This window comes from Amphiprion ocellaris, chromosome 3, assembly GCF_022539595.1.
Source record: "Amphiprion ocellaris isolate individual 3 ecotype Okinawa chromosome 3, ASM2253959v1, whole genome shotgun sequence".
Classification (NCBI taxonomy): domain Eukaryota; kingdom Metazoa; phylum Chordata; class Actinopteri; family Pomacentridae; genus Amphiprion; species Amphiprion ocellaris.
The window spans coordinates 40761132-40767131 of record NC_072768.1 but is presented as its reverse complement, the minus strand read 5'-3'; positions in this window follow the sequence as shown (position 1 = coordinate 40767131).

Genomic DNA, 6000 nt, shown 5'->3' with positions numbered 1-6000 from the left:
ATTCTGGTTAATAGAAACGTTGTGTTTACATTGTGGTTAATAGAAATGTGTTTACATTGCGGTTAATAGAAACGTGTTTATATTGTGGTTAATAGAAACGTTTTGTTTATATTGTGGTTACTAGAAACGTGTTTATATTCTGGTTAATAGAAACATTGTGTTTATATTGTGGTTACTAGAAACATGTTTATATTCTGGTTAATAGAAACGTTGTGTTTACATTGTGGTTAATGGAAACGTTGTATTTACATTGTGGTTAATAGAAACGTTGTGTTTACACTGTGGTTAATAGAAACGTTGTGTTTATATTGTGGTTAATAGAAACGTTGTGTTTATATTGTGGTTAATAGAAACGTTGTGTTTACATTGTGGTTAATAGAAACGTTGTGTTCATATTGTGGTTAATGGAAATGATGTGTTTATATTGTGGTTAATAGAAACGTTGTGTTTATATTGTGGTTAATAGAAACGTGTTTATATTGTGGTTAATAGAAACGTTGTGTTTACATTGTGGTTCATAGAAACGTGTTTACATTGTGGTTAATAGAAACGTTGTGTTTACATTGTGGTTAATAGAAACATTGTGTTTACATTGTGGTTAATAGAAAAATTGTGTTTACATTGTGGTTAATAGAAACGTTGTGTTTACATTGTGGTTAATAGAAACGTTGTGTTTATATTGTGGTTAATAGAAACGTGTTTATATTGTGGTTAATAGAAACGTTGTGTTTACATTCTGGTTAATAGAAACGTTGTGTTTACATTGTGGTTAATAGAAACGTTGTGTTTACATTGTGGTTAATAGAAACGTTGTGTTTACATTGTGGTTAATAGAAACGTTGTGTTTACATTGTGGTTAATAGAAACGTTGTGTTTACATTGTGGTTAATAGAAACGTTGTGTTTACATTGTGGTTAATAGAAAAGTTGTGTTTACATTGTGGTTAATAGAAACGTTGTGTTTACATTGTGGTTAATAGAAACGTTGTGTTTACATTGTGGTTAATAGAAACGTTGTGTTTACATTGTGGTTAATAGAAACGTTGTGTTTACATTGTGGTTAATAGAAACGTTGTGTTTACATTCTGGTTAATAGAAACGTTGTGTTTATATTCTGGTTAATAGAAACGTTGTGTTTATATTCTGGTTAATAGAAACGTTGTGTTTATATTTTGGTTAATAGAAACGTTGTGTGTATATTCTGGTTAATAGAAACGTGTTTACATTGTGGTTAATAGAAAAGTTGTGTTAATATTCTGGTTAATAGAAACGTTGTGTTTACATTCTGGTTAATAGAAACGTTGTGTTTATATTTTGGTTAATAGAAACGTTGTGTTTATATTTTGGTTAATAGAAACGTTGTGTTTACATTGTGGTTAATAGAAACGTTGTGTTAATACTGTGGTTAATAGAAACGTTGTGTTTACATTGTGGTTAATAGAAACGTTGTGTTTACATTGTGGTTAATAGAAACGTTGTATTTACATTGTGGTTAATAGAAACGTGTTTACACTGTGGTTAATAGAAACGTTGTGTTTACATTCTGGTTAATAGAAATTTTGTGTTTATATTGTGGTTAATAGAAACGTGTTAATATTGTGGTTAATAGAAACGTTGTGTTTACATTGTGGTTAATAGAAATGTTGTGTTTATATTGTGGTTAATAGAAACGATGTGTTTATATTCTGGTTAATAGAAACGTTGTGTTTATATTGTGGTTAATAGAAACGTTGTGTTTATATTGTGGTTAATAGAAACGTTGTGTTTACATTGTGGTTAATAGAAACCTTGTATTTACATTGTGGTTCATCGAAACGTTGTGTTTACATTGTGGTTAATAGAAACGTGTTTACATTGTGGTTAAAAGAAACGTTGTGTTTACACTGTGGTTAATAGAAACGTGTTTATATTGTGGTTAATAGAAACGTTGTGTTTATATTGTGGTTAATAGAAATGTTGTGTTTATATTGTGGTTAATAGAAACGTTGTGTTTACATTGTGGTTAATAGAAACGTTGTGTTTATATTGTGGTTAATAGAAACGCGTTCATATTGTGGTTAATAGAAACGTTGTGTTTACATTGTGGTTAATAGAAACGTTGTATTTACATTGTGGTTAATAGAAACGTTGTGTTTACACTGTGGTTAATAGAAACGTGTTTATATTGTGGTTAATAGAAACGTTGTGTTTATATTGTGGTTAATAGAAACGTTGTGTTTACATTGTGGTTAATAGAAACGTTGTGTTCATATTGTGGTTAATGGAAATGATGTGTTTATATTGTGGTTAATAGAAACGTTGTGTTTATATTGTGGTTAATAGAAACGTGTTTATATTGTGGTTAATAGAAACGTTGTGTTTACATTGTGGTTCATAGAAACATTGTGTTTACATTGTGGTTAATAGAAACGTTGTGTTTACATTGTGGTTAATAGAAACGTGTTTATATTGTGGTTAATAGAAACGTTGTGTTTACATTGTGGTTCATAGAAACGTTGTGTTTTCATTGTGGTTAATAGAAACGTTGTGTTTACATTGTGGTTAATAGAAAAGTTGCGTTTACATTGTGGTTAATAGAAACGTTGTGTTTATATTGTGGTTAATAGAAACGTGTTTACATTGTGGTTAATAGAAACGTTGTGTTTACATTGTGGTTAATAGAAACGTTGTGTTTACATTGTGGTTAATAGAAACATTGTGTTTACATTGTGGTTAATAGAAACATTGTGTTTACATTGTGGTTAATAGAAACGTTGTGTTTACATTGTGGTTAATAGAAACGTTGTGTTTATATTGTGGTTAATAGAAACGTGTTTATATTGTGGTTAATAGAAACGTTGTGTTTACATTCTGGTTAATAGAAACGTTGTGTTTACATTGTGGTTAATAGAAACGTTGTGTTTACATTGTGGTTAATAGAAACGTTGTGTTTATATTGTGGTTAATAGAAACGTTGTGTTTATATTGTGGTTAATAGAAACGTTGTGTTTACATTGTGGTTAATAGAAACGTTGGGTTCATATTGTGGTTAATGGAAATGATGTGTTTATATTGTGGTTAATAGAAACGTTGTGTTTATATTGTGGTTAATAGAAACGTGTTTATATTGTGGTTAATAGAAACGTTGTGTTTACATTGTGGTTCATAGAAACGTTGTGTTTACATTGTGGTTAATAGAAACGTTGTGTTTACATTGTGGTTAATAGAAACGTGTTTATATTGTGGTTAATAGAAACGTTGTGTTTACATTGTGGTTCATAGAAACGTTGTGTTTTCATTGTGGTTAATAGAAACGTTGTGTTTACATTGTGGTTAATAGAAACGTTGTGTTTACATTGTGGTTCATAGAAACGTTGTGTTTTCATTGTGGTTAATAGAAACGTTGTGTTTACATTGTGGTTAATAGAAACGTTGTGTTTATATTGTGGTTAATAGAAAAGTTGCGTTTACATTGTGGTTAATAGAAACGTTGTGTTTATATTGTGGTTAATAGAAACGTGTTTACATTGTGGTTAATAGAAACATTGTGTTTACATTGTGGTTAATAGAAACATTGTGTTTACATTGTGGTTAATAGAAACGTTGTGTTTACATTCTGGTTAATCGAAACATTGTGTTTATATTCTGGTTAATAGAAACGTTGTGTTTATATTCTGGTTAATAGAAACGTTGTGTTTATATTTTGGTTAATAGAAACGTTGTGTTTATATTTTGGTTAATAGAAACGTGTGTATATTCTGGTTAATAGAAACGTGTTTACATTGTGGTTAATAGAAAAGTTGTGTTTATATTCTGGTTAATAGAAACGTTGTGTTTACATTCTGGTTAATAGAAACGTTGTGTTTACATTGTGGTTAATAGAAACGTGTTCCTACTCTCTGGCTCTGAGCTCCGGCAGGTCCAGGAACCAGTGCTCATCACTGATGATCCTCTTCTCGTCCTCCTCTAACTGCTTCTTGGTCTCAGCGTCCAAACCTCTCTGCATGAACTGGAGGAACAGACACAGGATTTGAACCAGGAACCGCTCAGACTGATCTGGTTTAAATCTAAAATAAACTGGTTTCAGACACACAGACCAGTAGCTACTGGTTTAAATCTAAAATAAACTGGTTTCAGACACACAGACCAGTAGCTACTGGTTTAAATCTAAAATAAATTGGTTTCAGACACACAGACCAGCAGCTACTGGTTTAAATCTAAAATAAACTGGTTTCAGACACACAGACCAGCAGCTACTGGTTTAAATCTAAAATAAACTGGTTTCAGACACACAGACCAGCAGCTACTGGTTTAAATCTAAAATAAACTGGTTTCAGACACACAGACCAGCAGCTACTGGTTTACATTTACAGTAAACTGGTTTAAGGATTTACAGGGAGCTCCTCCACATCTCTGATGCTAACGCTGTGATGCTAACACTGTGATGCTAACAGTCGATGCTCACGGTTGTTTAAACTCACCTTCATCCGTAGCAGGTTCTTGGACAGCTTCACCGAGTCTCCCGCCATCACTGATTAGTAAACTTGTTAATAACTAAACTAGTCCGGGTTTAGGAGGTTAATAACTAAACTAGTCCGGGTTTAAGTGGGCTAACGTGGAGCTAACAACACGCAGCCGCTGCTAAACAGACTCGATCACCAGAGCACAGAGCCGCCTTCAGACCGCAGCCCTGCTAATCGACCTCCGAGTGATGAGCCTCTGACACATGCGCAGTAGCTCATGAAGCTACTATGTAGCCCACTGTGCCGGGGGGCGTGGCTTGGTCACGTGACTCGTGACGTTGACGCTCTTAACTGTTTTGAACGTCACGTGACTCACGTGACACGTCAACCAATCACCTGAAGCCCAGAACATCCATGATATGTGTGTTTGCGCCATGTGGAATGACGTCAGTGTGTGTTTCTAGAACATTTCATGTATGTAGCAGCACTGATTACATGTTTCAGAACACAGAACATTAGTGTAGAGTATAGAGGGTTACACAGACATGGCAGATAAGAAAAACGGTCTTTAATTATTATTATTATTACTATTATTGTTGTTGTTGTTGTTATTATTATTATTATTATTATTATAATTATTATTGTTATTATTATTATTATTATTATTATTATTATTATTATTATTATTATTGTCATTATTTTTCTTATTATAGTTATTGTTATTATTATTATTATTATTATTATTATTATTATTATTATTATTATTATTATTATTATTATTACCATTATTGCTATTATTATAGTTATTATTATTATTATTGTTGTTGTGTCCAGTAGAACCCATACAACCATCTAGCGTAGCTCAACAGGAATGTGGAGAATCAAATCTAGAACTATCCAAGCACCAATCAACACGTCTCGTTTGTACTTCCTGTTAATGACCACTAGATGTCCTCCTGGAGCGCTGAGTGTTATTAACATAGACTATTATATGGTTATTAAATAATAACAATAATTAACTGTATCTATGGCAACAAACCAGGTTTGGAATAAAGAGTTGAAGCTTCAACAAGCCGATGGTTGAGAAAAACAGCAGAATACAAAATCTGTGTCACAGTGTAGTATACTGTAGTATTTTATACTATATAGTATGTTATAGTATAATGTTATATTATGGATGGATGGATGGATGGATGGATGGATGGATGGATGGATGGATGGATGGATGGATGGATGGATGGATGGATAGATAGATAGATAGATAGATAGATAGATAGATAGATAGATAGATAGATAGATAGATAGATAGATAGATAGATACTTTATTAATCCCAAAGGAAATTCTATATGAATTTATGTTATAGTATAACATGTTATATTACAGTATGTTATAGTATAACATGCTACAGTGTAATATGTGCTGTCACAGTGTTGCTGTATTTTAAAAAGTCCTTAATCTTTTTCTTTATCCTTAAAATCACATATTTCTAGTTTAAGTTTCTACTTTTTAGTTCATCTAAATATATCATTGAAACGTAGGCCAGCCACATAACATCACT